The sequence below is a fragment of the Stegodyphus dumicola genome, chromosome 9 (genome assembly GCF_044657685.1).
Source record: "Stegodyphus dumicola isolate Sdum_Otavi_A_Nest chromosome 9, ASM4465768v1".
NCBI lineage: Eukaryota > Metazoa > Arthropoda > Arachnida > Araneae > Eresidae > Stegodyphus > Stegodyphus dumicola.
The window spans coordinates 110,260,009-110,275,031 of NC_140776.1; the positions used below are offsets into that span (position 1 = coordinate 110,260,009).

At 34.9% G+C, this 15,023-nt stretch overlaps 1 protein-coding gene across 5 annotated transcripts in view; it reads left to right on the forward strand.

The window, feature by feature from the left end:
- Window positions 1-15,023, forward strand: part of LOC118179849 (uncharacterized) — a 109,004-nt gene that overhangs the window by 11,586 nt on the left and 82,395 nt on the right. For 3 of the 5 annotated variants that reach the window (XM_085823902.1, XM_085823899.1, XM_085823898.1), the window contains exon 2: window positions 2,571-2,736. The exons of the other annotated variants lie outside the window; for them this stretch is intronic. The gene's annotated coding sequence lies outside the window, so the exon portion shown is untranslated. The remainder of the gene's footprint in view (window positions 1-2,570; window positions 2,737-15,023) is intronic. 5 annotated transcript variants of the gene reach the window in all.

Sequence of the window (15,023 nt, forward strand, 5' to 3'; positions counted from 1 at the left end):
AGTTGCAAATGATCCTTTGATGCATCGGATCGTCGTTTGTCCCGTTCACTACCGCCCTCTACCGCTGCATTGCCAGCCAATCATAGCTGCAGTTCCTATTACTATTAGTGTTCACTTTTTTTAACATTGTTGTGAGTACTGTATTGCTGCAAAGAAGCACTTTGCATTGATTTTGTACATAAACACATTTTCCTCTCGTGTTGTTTTTTTGAGTTCCTGCCTTAACCCGTCACTTTATACCCTACATTCCTATACAAAAAATGAATGTTTTAGTACACTCCACCACCCTTCCAAGTTTGTCCCATGATCTATGAAACACCCTGTATATGTGTATTTTGAATTATGTACTTAATTTCTATTTTGTGTATGCTTATATGAATATGATGTTTTGAGTAGAGCTGAATTTTTATGTTTGCGCTCACCTAGCTTTTTGACGCAGTTAGTTTTAGTTTTTTTATGTCACGGCACCTAATTAAGTAGACAGGCAGTTTAAAAGTTTAATGTAAAAGTAATTTTTATTAATTTTTTCTAAGAAATGTTATGAATTTTTTATGTATTATTTTTGTTTTGTACAATTATGACATATTATTTTAGTGTGAATAGGAAAGTCTTACTGATTATATTATTTTACTGTGAATAATGAATTTGTAATGCTCTTATTTAAGAATTAATGTATAATATTTAGAATTGTTTAAACTTTTCGTTCAATTACGGCAAAGCTCTTTTAAGTTTAGCTGAAGAGTTTGTTACAGTTAAAAAGGCAGGTTTTTTTCTTACTTCTGTTTCTCACGAAGCAGCCAGTTGTAGCCAGCTATGTTTCCTTCCCCTGGGAGGAGGGGGGGGGGTCGAATGAAGTGAATAGTTCTAAGGGGTGGCGTTATTTGACAGAATTATGGGTTTGAAAACATTCTTTCTGGTTTGCACGGGAAAGGGTATGCCATTTTGTTAGAGTCCGAATTTCTTTGAATTTTGGTCGTTAATTATCATCTCTGTTCTAGTTGGTTAGAGGGAGTTCAAGTTTAGTTTAAGATTGGATAATTTTTAATTTTAATGTTTGAGCCAATAGTGAGTTTAGAGGCATTATGTTGTGAGTGTCAGCTGAGGTTTCTTAAGCCATTGCACGAGAGGCAGGAAAAGATTTTGTGAGATTTTTTTTTAGCGAGTCCTTACTCACCTTCTGAGAGGGAGTGGAGAAAAAACGTTCGGGAGTCGATCGCGGTTTGCAGAAGATATATTACCGAATCCCCTTGCTTCTTGCTGCGGGCACCCGTCTGAATGTGTGGCAGACTCTCTTCATGACAGACATCGGCGAATTCCCCCCCCATTCCTGCTGTTTATTGGCTTCGACTCCTCACAGTCGTTTAATTCCTTGTTGAAAGAGATACAGATTTTCGAATGAAAATATGGAAAAAGAGAGTGGCTTCTTTTCCAGCTCTAATTCCGAAGGTTCGTGCTGAAGGAGCAAAATTATTGCTGAGATTGTGGACTGCAGTCATTTCCATTTTGTCTGTATGCCTGCCTTTATTCACCTCGTAAGCATGAACGTTTCAAATGTTGAGAACATCGTAAGGACGATCTTCGAATTTCTTGAAAGCGCAGCTTCACCTGCTAAGATGCTGCTAAGACACTGAAGAAAGGAATGAACGAGTATTTCTCCTACGGTTTACCTTATTCATCTCGTGGTTAGAATGAGCAGTCAAGATGTAATCGTTCGAGAGCCATTTCGTAAGAGGATCTAAACCATCTGTGCTAAAGTGGGCGAGTTACTTTTATAGACCCTTGTGTTTCGAAAACTGCGAGTTTTTTTTTTTTTTTTGGCCCCATTTTCATTTTTGCTTTTCTTTAATAGTTAAACTTTAGGATTTTGGGAATATTAAATTCTAGGCTTTAACTATCATTTTTATGTAGATGAAAATTTGAATATTTGTTGTTAATCAATTTATAGCTGTAAAAGAGATTTTTATTTTTTATTAATGTTTAATTGTCAGGAGTTATAATTTGAATTAATTAGAGGGAAAATAAATATTTCTGAAAAAGAAGGTTTCAATGAAGTAATATTATTCTGTATTATATCAAGTAATTTAATGGTTTACTAAATGTCAGAAGATAAATTGTTCCATATTCTAAATGTGATTCATACTCGTAATGAGAGATATGCGATCAGATGAGAAATAATGAGTTAATTTTAAGATTATGTTTTGCAGGGGTAGTCTCTCCAGCTATCTTAAATTATAATGTTTGGAATATTAAATAAATGTGTTTATTGATTTAATTATTGTATGTATCTTTTGAGTTTTATTTGTGATCTACTGTAGACCACCTATGTGTTCCCTACGGAAACGTGGTTATTCAGTTCGAACCTGGGTAAATCTTATTGCAGTAGTAGAAAAATCAATTTTTAGTATTTTATGACTATGCGATCGGTTTACTTAATTTATTTGAATTGGTGATTAGACTTCTTAATGTGAGACTTATCTTTCAGTGGTGTTTTGAAGTTTTCTGAGTTGTACTTAAATGTAAAGTGTTTTGGAGCTATCTTTATATTTGTATTGAAATTTATGTGTTTTCAGGTTGGATATCTGAATTAGTTTTATTTTAGTGAGAGAAACAGATTGATGATTTGTTTTGGACATGCATTTTCACATTTTGTTCTGACAAATAATCTTTGGGTCTACCAAAACACCAGGGAGGATATTTTGCTTTCATTCTCTGATTTAAAGAATTGAGAGTGATCTGGTAAATTTTATTCTTTCTGAGTTGTTGTTTTAAGTGAATTTGTTTAACTTAAAGTAAGTGCTGTTTTCCTCCAAAACATTAAAGAGTTAAGAAGTTTTGATTATCAGAGTTCTTTAGTTTTAGTTTATGTTATGGCACCGAGTAAGAAGTCAATTTAAAAGTTGAAAGTAAAAGTAATTAATGTTATTATTTTTTTTCCCTACGTAACAGTACTGCCATATTGCAATAAAAAAGAGAAGTGCACAACAGATGTTCTAGCAGACAGATGTCTCGAAAAAAATCCATTTTACAATTCATTTTGGAATAAAGTCCTTTACTCTGTTTATTCTGTCTGTGTGAGCAGACATACACAGGAAATAATCAAAATAAATTCAAGAATGGTCAAAATGGGTATTTCCATTGAAATCTGATAACCAAAATTTTTCCTGTTTGCAGTACTTGCTTTACCTTATACAAAGAAGTAAATATATTAACGGTACTTACGTATTATCGCAACCAGGTTGGCGCGATTTGTAAGTTTGAGTAAAAAAGTATGAATAGAAAGAAAATGTACATTTATTAATTACAGATAATTTTTAATACAGTTTTTTATATTATTTTGTTTTAAAATATAAAATAGCAATTAAACCCTTCCGGTTTCGAATTTGAATAAGTTGCAGAATTATTTTTTCGGCGGAAATCTTTTGGCTATTGCTTTTAGCACTGATTGAAAACTGTCTTCGCAATTAACAGCTTGAGCTTGGCGCCATATAAATTCGATAAGGTATGAGTCAAAATGATGACGGGCTGTTCCTCTCTGTTTTTTTGTTGCGCCATTTGGCTGAGCCCCACATGCGCTCTACATGTTGTGTGTGCACGCCCGTGTTGGGATCTACAAAGTTATATTTGTGATTAACAGTTCCATGCAGAAATCCAGCATTTTCGAACTCACTTGTATCCTTTTCAGCAATCCGAATAAATGATGCTTCCTTCCTTGATATTTTCGCAAATTTTTTCCATGAGGGTAACGGCGCTTCTGTTAGGTACAGTAACCAAAAAAGTCTCTTTCTTTTCTCGGCAAATTCCGCCGAAAACCCATTGCTGTGGTAGTACACGCCCAGTGTTATTTATTTTTTTTTTACAAATAAATTCTTTTTACAAAACTACATATAACACGTAGGGTTGCCGTAAGTAGGGTCGCCAAATTTGGCGATTTATGCTAATTTTGGCCTGGTTGCGTTAATACGTAAGTACCATATTAACAATATTTCAGGCAGATAATAATATGCTAAAATCAAAACATCATAGTTTTCGTTAGTAGAGCCTATCGATTTAATGGATTTTATTTAATAGCCTGAAAAATAAATTTATGTATTTTGTCTGAAATAGCATATCAAAAAAATTTTTTTTGAAACCGTTTCTGCAAGTAAAAGTGTGTTTCAGTTTTATCAAGAACATTTTCAAAACTAATTAACATTTTTATATTATATTGCAATCATTGAATTATTATCTTTAAAACGCCTTCAAATAAATATTTCATTTATGAATTGTGTAATTATCAGCTTTTAGTATCCTTCAAATAAATATGCCATTTAACCTTTTCCCGGGGGCTGGGACATATATGTCCCGCACGTTCACTACTTTAAATGTGTCTCAAGAAATTTCAGTAAACTATGGAGATTTAAAATTTACTCCTTAATATGGATTAGGAAAAGCAATACCCTGTCAGTTTGTTTTTCTGTTCCTTTCAGTTAAAATAAGTGACTAAATAGCCAAAATACATTTGAAATTGGACCCTATAGCCCACGTGAAAAGGTTAAGAATACTGTAAGTATGTATATTTGGAGATCTATATACTTAAGTTTAAGATCTATATACTTTATTTATGCCTTCGGGGAGGACTTTCTAAGGGAAACTGGCTCGTATATACGTTACACATGGGGAAAACCACGAAAATGCCCATGCAGCCAATTCGTTTGCGGGATTCGAACCTTGGACTGAACTACCAATGTTCAGCATCTTTACCGCTCGGCCGCTGGTGGGCCCAACTGTTTCATTGAAGTAAAAATTGAAGTTTGTTCTTGGGCAATCATGGGTGGGGCTGTTGCCTTTTTAGCAAACACAGATTGCTGTTTACATGGTAAGAACAGCAGCACAAAAAATTAAGAAAAACGCCCCAGTACAGGTAGCCCTCCTATAGCACGGCATCCTGTAACACAGTTTGACTATAACAGGATACATAAATCGTGAGAACCCTCCTACAATGCAGCATCCTATAACACAGTTTCGCTCTAACACAATAAGATAATTGGCTACAGAATCCCAAAAACTTCAATGAACTCTGCACAAAATTTTTCCGTTCTGAGCAAAGCACCTACTAAGTTATTTAACATTTAAAAATCCTTGTTTAGTAAGTCTTGCCACTTGTCTTCCAAGATCTGGTTCCCATAAGAACAAATGTTGTTTAGAGTAGATTGAAGGGTGCCCCTTGGATTATTGCTAAGTTGTTGTTTCATTTATCACCATGTTGCTGTTTCATTTATGGTAACCTAAGTAGTTGAATGCTATGGAAACCCTATTATGGCATAATTGGTTGCATGATTGCGGTGAATTTTAATGATGGGATGGATAGACATGGAAATTTCTAAATAAGGTAAATGGATATTTTCTTTGTGTTGTGCTAAGATGAATTTCCTTTTTTATGTTATTTCATTGTTTGATTTAAAGTGTAGTTTATTAAGGTTATATATTTTTTGTTGGCTGCTCCTTTGATTTTTTAAGTGAATGTGAATCGATGTGTACATGGATCAAGTCAAGGGAGTGCACAGTGCCTTGTTTGCACAATTCTCTGATTTTTTTTTGCACCTGTCAATATATTTTTACTCAAATGTTCTCAGTGAGACAAGCCACATGGTGGAGAGTGACCATTAAATTCTTAACCTGTGACGGGAAAAATCATTTCCTTCCATGACCTTCAAAATTAAGGGATATTGCTTATTTCATTGTAATTTTGATATACGTAATAACTTTTTTTTGTGAAGTTGTTCTGCAGAGTAAAATTCTATGCAATTTTTAAATTTAACGTTAGGTGTTCCCTTCAGCCATTTTTCCGGTACGCTTAAAAGCCAGACGAAGGCTGGCAGCGAAGCTGCTGGTTAAGGTTATATATTTTTTTTTGGCTGCTCCTTTCCTTTTTTAAGTGAATGTGAATCGATGTGTACATGGACCAAGTCAAGGGAGTGCACAATGCCTTGTTTGCACAATTCTCTGATTTTTTTGGCACCTGTCAATATATTTTTACTCAAATATCCTCAGTGAGACAAGCCACGTGGTGGAGAGTGACCATTAAATTCATAACCTGTGACGGGAAAAATCATTTCCTTCTATGACCTTCAAAGTATAACGCAGTAGAAAAAATACACTGTCTCAAGAGAGAACAGTTCCCATATAACAATGAAGAAACCCCATTATTGCAGAGGGTGAATAACATGAGGTCATAGTAGAGCTCCAAAATACACAACCTACATATTTGGGTTGCAACATTCGAATTCTCATCTCCATGGCCTGAAAACTAAAGTGTCTCGTGCTGCAGTTGGCAGTATGTGCCAAGCCATGATGTGTTAAAGAATATCTTTTTTTGTCTTTATGACATTAAATTTTAGTCCTAAGCCATGTCCGATAAAGATAAAAAAACAACATTTAAGAGGAAATTTATATCTTTAGAAGTAAAGATACAAGTATTGGATTATCTTTTAAAAGGAGGAAAGGCACTCACAGTGTAAAAAGTCTTAATTTGAATGAAGCAACAGTTGTAACTGTTAAAAAAAAAAAAAGGAAAGGAAGTAAAAAGTACAGTTGCTGCAGGATCTTCGATGTTCACAAAATGTGCAGCTCATCCCCAGGCACCAGTAATTGTGAAGATGGAAAAGGCACTCAGCATTTGGATTGATGATAGCTGTCAAAAAAGAATTCCATTAGGCGGTAATATCTTTAAACAAAAAGCACTCAAAATTTGCAAGCACTTAAAGAACATGCAGAATACTTTGTCAATCCATATTTTGTGGCAAATAAAGGTTGGTTCAAAAATTTCAAAAAGTGTTTTGCAGTTCACAACATAAGAACACAAGAAGACTCTGTATTGGCTGATCGTGAAGCTGCTAGGAAGTATCCAGAAAAAATTCAAAACATTATAGAAGAACAGATACATAGCAATTAAGTTTTCTTTGCCGACAAAACTAGGCTTTGATGGAAAAAAATGCCCAGTAGAACCATTATATAGAAAAAAGAACAAACTGCACCTGAATTTAAGCTGTCTAAAGATCGTCTAATGCTGCTTTTGTGAAGTAATGCATCAGGGGACTTTATAACAAAACCCGTACTTATAGATATTTAAATCATTGTGCACTTAAGGGCATAAATGAAAACACCGTATCAGTATATTGGAAAGCAAATCCAAGATCTTGTGTAACTGGAAATTTATTTAAAGATTCGTTTTTTAAATTGTTTTGTGCCAAACATTGAACATTATTTATCTAAGGCAGAAAAATTTGAGCTTTAAGGGTCTATTACTGTTAGATAATGCGCCATATCACCACAAGATTTGAATCATCCCAATACCAAAATACTGTTCCTGCCACCTAACACTGCTTTGTTGCTCCAATGATTGGATCAAAGTATTGTTTATACCTTTAAAACATATTACAGTACAACGTCCGTAATCCAGACGTCCATTATACGGAATGATCTATAATCCGGACCTCAAAACCACAACCTTTTTTTTTGTATGCTTTACGCATGCACGTTTAATGTATAACGGACAGTATAAGCTAGGCTAAAATTATCTTTACTGATTCTAAGGCATTTCAGTTAATGTTACAGATTTCGCTGTTTCTTAATCTTCTAATATGATCCGGCTTATTATTTTTTGCAGACTGTAGAGCAGTTTTATAAAAAATTAAGCTTGAACTTTCAATTATGCCAAAAAAGAATTTCCAATTCTGGAGCTGCCGAAGGAGCTACAAAGCAAAAGCATGTTTCGATGTCCATCAAACAAAAAGTGGAATTGTGGCTGTTAGCGGATGGAAAGTAGACACAAACGTTCGTTATTGTGTTTATTAGACTGTGTGAAGAACAAGTTCGTACAATAGATATACAGGTAGTTCGGCGGTCGCAGGCGCCCTCTTGCAGAGAACAAAATCAAATTTTACATAAGGCGCGAACATGCCGCCCACCTTGAAATACTATTTCAACATTTAGTGGTTAAAATTCAGTAAATTTAAAACACAATACAATATTAAAATCATGATATAATACTTAATTTATAATACATGAATTAAAACTCAAATTGGTAATGAACACAATTTTGTAATATTTCTTCTGACCATGCCATCTGAAGTCTTAATAGTCACAACCCTAACAATATTATCAAAACCAGGATGTAACTGAGTAATTCTACCCATTTTCCATTTAGTTGGAGGTAAGTTATCCTCCTTTATGAGACACAGATCATTAACTTGAAGATTTTTAGTTGGCAAAAGCCATTTTGGTCTTTGTTGTAATTGACATAGATATTCTTTGTGCCAATGCTTCCAAAATTGTTGAACCATATTTTGAATATGTTGCCATCTAGTGAGATGGGAAACTTCAATGTAATTTGGTTCAGGAATGCTTGTTAATGATCTACCAATAAGAAAATGACCAGGCATCAATGCTGATAAGTCATTTGGATCATTAGACAAACTTGTTAAAGGTCGCGAATTAAGACAAGCTTCTATTTGTGTGAGAAATGTTTCAAATTCTTCATACGTCAATCTTGCCTCACCAACTACTCGTTTTAAATGGTATTTTGTTGATTTTATGCCAGCTTCCCAGAGTCCACCCATATGTGGCGCACCTGGAACGTTTAGATGCCATTTAATGCCATTATGAACCAAATATCTGCTAACATTTTGGTTATAAGTTGCAGACCTAGCAAGCCTTTCAAATTCCATCAGTTTGCGTTTTGCTCCAACAAAATTGGAACCACAATCACTATATATCACTGCTTTTGCCTCTGCGGAAAATGAACCTCTTAAGAGCTGCAATAAAAGCATCTGCTGAAAGATCAGTCACCAATTTTAGGTGAATAGCTCTTGTTGTAAAACAAACAGATAGAGCTATATATGCCTTGAATGACCTAGAGCCTCGACCTTTATTTGCTTTAATTTGAAAAGGACCTGCGTAATCCACTCCACAGCGCAAAAATGCAGGAGCAGGCGAAACGCGACTAGACGGCAAATCGCTCATCAATTGATTAGTGACAGATGCTCTAATTTTGCAACACTTTATACATTTCCTAACTAAATCTCTGATAACAGCTCTACCATTTATGATCCAATATTGTTCTTGAATGCAAGATTGCATAAGTTGTGGACCTGCATGCAAAAGTCTTTCATGGTAATGTCTAACAATGAGATGAGTTAAAATGTGCTTTTTTGGAAGCGAAATTGGATGCCTAAAGCCATATGCAAGGTTTGCATGTCGCAAGCGACTGCCCACCCTGAGAATACCTGAATTATCTAAAAATGGATTTAAAGATAAAATTTTGCTTGTACCAGATAATGATTGATTTCTGCCTAAAGTGTTAATTTCATTCTTAAATTCAACACAATGCATTAATTTAATTAACACATGCATAGCTTTAGTTGACTCACTAGTTTTTAAAAATCCACTTACCTGATCTTCTGAATTTTTGCAGTTATTTACAAACCTCAGACATAATGCTACAACACGTTTAAGTTTAGTGAGCGAAGAATATTTATAAAATAAATCATGAGGGTCTGTCTTGTTAACTGTAAAGCACATCTTTGCTCTGGCACAGAATCATTCAGTAGCGGTGCAGATAATGCTGGCTGAAAGGGAAATAAATTATACCATAAATCTGGACCCCGTAGCCACAGTGAAGTAACCAGTGCAGATGATGACACACCACGCGTTGCAAGTTCAGCAGGATTAGCATTTCTACTCACATGATGCCACTGGACAGGAGAAGACGAAGTCCAGATTTTTGCTACTCTGTTGGCGACGAAGGTCTTCCATCGGCTTGCATGAGATCTTATTCAAGCTAATACAATAGTGGAATCAATATGAAAATAAACTTGTGATAGAGGAGTGTTTCAAGCCCTACAGGTGAAATCTATTAATTTAGTCAACAGTAATGCTCCACAAAGTTCCAATTGGGGAAGTGATATGTTTTTTAGTGTTGCAACTCTTGTCTTGGCTATCACCAACTGAACATTGATTTGTCCAGTATCTAACACAGAACGATAATAAATTGCAGCGGCGTAGGCCTTCTCTGAGGCGTCACAAAACCCACACAGTTGAAACTTGTTATCTGATTCAACCAACGAAAATCGTGAAATTTTGATACTTTTAATGAATAACATATTTTCTGTAAGTTGTTTCCACTCACATTCAATATCTGGAGGAACCTTTTCATCCCACTGCAACTGATGTTTCCACAATCTTTGCATAATCAATTTATACCGAATCGTGATCGGTGCCAACCATCCAAGAGGGTCAAAGGTCTTTGCGATTATTGAAAGTAATGTTCGTTTGGTTAAGACTTCAGGATATGATGAATTGACTTTGAATAAAAACATATCTGAAGCTGGATGCCACAGAATACCTAACATTTTTACAGTATCATCATTGTCTATGTTCAAAGAAACATTTGATAAGCAAAAATCTGGATTAATTGAATTCAAGACTTCTTTGCTGTTAGAAGCCCATTTTCTTAGAACAAATCCTGCACGTGACAACATCTGATTCAATTGCATTTGTAATTCTATAGCTTCAGTAAGTGAACTGGCTCCAGACATCAAATCATCAACGTAGAAGTCCCTAAGACATGTCTTGGAAGCCAAAGGAAAATTAGTTGCTTCATCTATGGCTAACTGCTGTAAACATCTTACCGCAAGGTACAGAGCTGATGCAGTAAGTACCCTTAAGCAATCCTAGTTAATGGAAAATCCTGAATTGGTTTATAAAGTGAATCACGCCAGACTATTCTCTGAAAGTATGCATCTTTTAGTATAATTTATCTGTACATTTTCTCTATATCTGCAGTTATAGCTATTCTGTGAATTCTGAAACGAATAATTAATGTTGTCAGATCAGTCTGCAATTGTGGACCAACCATCATTTTCTCATTAAGAGAAATGCCGCTAGAAGGTTTTGCAGAACCATCAAATACGACTCGAAATTTATCACCATTTTTATCCAGAACTGAATGGTGCGGAAGGTAAAAACTAGAATTAGCTGGAACATCAATTTCATTTTCTGGAATCAATTCCATATGACCAAGTTGTTGATAGTCCTCCATAAATTTGTGATATTGACTGGAAAGAGATTTATTCTTAATAAATTGACGTTCAATGCTTTGTAAACGATGTACAGCAACATCCCTTGATGACCCAAGTTCATTGCCAGATCTACGAAATGGAAACTTAACAGCAAATCTACCTATTGAATCACGAGAAAAATTCTGCTTGAAATGATTTTCACACTCAATTTCTTCTTCTGTTTAATGCTTTATCTCCGAAATTTCTTCCAATTTCCAAAATTTTTCAAGCTGGAGCTGAACATTGGTACAACTAGCATGATTAAATACAATTGTTTGTGATACACTTTTAGTCTTTCCGATAATGACCCAGCCGAATATTGATTCCAAGGCTGTTAACGAATGACCCGGAACAGTTAAACGTCCATGAAGCATTATCTTGCCAAATACATCTGCGCCTAAAAGAATATCTATTGGGCCAGGCTGGAAGCAATTTGTATCTGCCAACCACAATTGTTTGAAAGATGTCAAAACAGATCTATCAACTTGATATTGAGGAAGGTCACACGTGATCTTGGGTATAATTAATGCATTAACTGAAATGCTTGCATTTTTATAAAATGGCGATGTTACTTGTAATTGAACTGAACCTGAAACCTCTCCAATTTTTTGCGAGCTCAGGCCATTTACACTTATATTTGCACTAGTGCGCTTTAGCTGCAGTAAATTACACAGTGCTCCCGAATAAATAAGCCCTGGCTACCTGAATCAATTAGCATCCTGCATTTTTGTAAATCCCCATTAATATCTTTAACATAAACAACCGCAGTAGGCAATAAAACTGCTTGCGTGACAGGCACCGTACCGTTATTGCTACTAATAGCAGAAGTTCCGTGTTCCATGGGTATATGACATTTTTCATCATTTGAATTTTTTGAACATAACACTGTATTATGTGGCTTCGAACAATATTTACACATGCCTGGACGACATTTAAAAATGGGATGCGTTTTACTATCCTTCAAACAATTAGCACATAATTTATTCCTTTTAATAATATCCCATTTTTCTTTGATAGGGAGTTCTAAAAAGCTATCACATTTAAATAACTGAGAATGAGAATTACTTTTACAATGAACGCACACATTAGCCACAAGTTGGGAAGAAAAAGCGTATCTGCTACCTGAACCGCGAGTTTTAATTTCAGAAGGCAAAACTGACATCTCCCTCTGGCACTTCACCAAAGAGGCAATAGCATTCGCTCTGTTAAAAAAAAATGCTTGAATTCAGCAGAAATTTTCTTGTTTGAATGCTCTATCGTCAACTCTTTTAGTGTTTTATGATCAAGTTTTCCTTTTGACAGAAAAATAATCATAGTATCCCAATGCTCTACCGGCTGTTTAAGGATTTTTAATGTATCAATACACTGTTGTGTTGTATCAATTAATCTCCGCAAATCTGAAGCTGATTCATGTTTTAGAACAGGTTGTGAAGTTAATTTATTTAATGCTGCGTTTATTATTTCTATTTTGTTTTCATAACGTTCAGTAAGCACTTCCCATGCCTTTTCATAATTCGCGTTTGAAATTTGAACTGATTGTAGTAAAACAGCAGCTTTACCTTTCACAGAAAGCTTAAGATATTGCAATTTTTGACTGTCACTTAATGTACTATTATGTCCAACACTGGCAAAAAATAAATCCCTAAATGATATCCAATCAACATAATTAGAAGTACACTGGCAATGCCACGCGAGGAAGTTTCAAGCCGTTTGCATTAGCATTTATTATATCTTTGCCTGAATTTCTAAGTTTTCTTGATTCTTCCTTTAAAGTAATTTTTAATGCATCCAGTTTGGAAAATAGTTCATTCATTTCTATTTCATATTTACTAAACTCTGCGTCAGAACAAGTACCAAGAATGTTATCGTTTAAACAGTTCACTTCAACACCTAATGCACCAACATCATTTTCGTATACTTCAATGGCAGAAAAAGAATTTTCTTGATTTTGTAAACCATTTACTTGTGAAATTAAATGAGTCAACTTACCCTTAATGATTCGCTTTTGCTTTAAAATCGACTCCATATTCCTGCCGCTGTTTTCACAATCCAGACAAAATATAAATCCATTTTCCTTGCACGAAATGTCCTTCTATACCAGAACGTTAAAAATTGTCTTGACACATCATCCAAAGAATTGCTCCGGCTCGACGCACCATGTTAGTGGATGGAAAGTAGACACAAACGTTCGTTATTGCGTTTATTAGACTGTGTGAAGAACAAGTTCGTACAATAGATACAGGTAGTTCGGAGCTCGCAGGCGCCCTCTTGCAGAGAACAAAATCAAATTTTACATAAGGCGCGAACAGCGGCAAAAAATAGATAAAGGCATATCTGTCTCAAAATTATGCAAGGAGTATGACATTGGAAAGTAGACTATATGACATAAGCGGAAATGAAAGAGGAAGTTTTTGAATTTTTTGAGGATTCTGACACCCTACGTGCAATGACTAACAGAAAAAGGGTTCGTTATGCTAAAAGTGACATCATGACAAAGTGATGATTGAATGGGTCAGACAGCGTCGCATCGAGGGCATGCCATTGACGGGTCCAATACTAATGTCTCAAGCCAAAATATTTCATGAAGAAATGAACTTAAGCACTGAGTGCACGTATTCGACAGGTTGCTTAACCAAATTAAAAAATCGCCATGAAATAAGACAATAAAAAATTTCAGGTGAAAAAGCTTCAGCTGATATTGAAGCTGCTGAACAATTTGCAGATGACTTCATTGAACTCATTACAAGTGAGCAATTATCTCCAGAACAAATTTACAACGTTGATGAAACTGGCCTTTTCTGGCAATATGTACTGCGAAATACCTTGGCAACCTCTATAGAAAAGGCTCCAACTGCTGTCAAAGATTCCAAAGCGAGACTAGCAATTTTAGCATATACAGTCAAAAGTCGTTAATCCGGACTCGTCAGGACTTCGGCGATTCCAGATTATCGATTTTTCTGGATTATAGATCATCAGTTTAAATCTGGTAAGATGGCATGCAGAAATTATAAAATTAAAAATATGAAACTGTAATTTATGAAATAAAGAGCAATAATGATCTAAAGGGTATCAAAATTTACAAAAAAAAAAAAAAAAAAAAAAAAAAAGAACCTTAATATTTATTTGTTTACTTTATTAAACATTTCTTTCAATGTAAGTTGTTTAAGTTGCTTCGTTTTTTATGTGATAATACATTCTCTTTAATTCTATAAACAGACATAATTTCTTGTTCAGTTACAAAGTTCCGCAGTTCAAGTCCTATAATTGCTGTGTCGAGAATATCGACTAATTTGTCAATCGAAATTTTTTCGTTTTCAATAACCTCTGTGTCACTTTCTTCGCTATCGGAAGCGAATTATAATGATGAGGAATTTGATTTAAATCATATCAAAGACGGAGTACATCGAGATGAAATACTACACTTAGTAAGGAATTATAAGCCAAATAAAATAAAAACATCTGTCCTGAAGATAAGGATAGTGCTGACAGATGAACTTCCAATTCATTGTGCGCTGCGGTGTTAAAGATAAACAAAGTTTAGATAAACAAACATTAAAGTTTAGATAAACGAAGGATATGCCTTTAACCATTTTTTTGCAGCAATTCCACTTTTTGTTTGATGGACATCGAAACATACTTTCGTTTTGTAGATCCTTTGGGAGCTCCAGCATCGGAAATTATATTTGACATAATCGAAAGTTCAAGTTTACTTTTATAAAGTTGCTCTTACAGTCTGCAAAAAATAATAAGCCGGATCCTATTTCGAAGATTAAGGAAGAATGCAATCATCAACATTAACTGAAATAGATAATTAGATAATTTTAGCTTATACCGTCCGTTATACATAAAATGCGCACACGAAAACGTATTCTGCACTTGCGCACATGCATATGCGCAGTCTTAGTCTTACGCGCACGTGTAAACGCC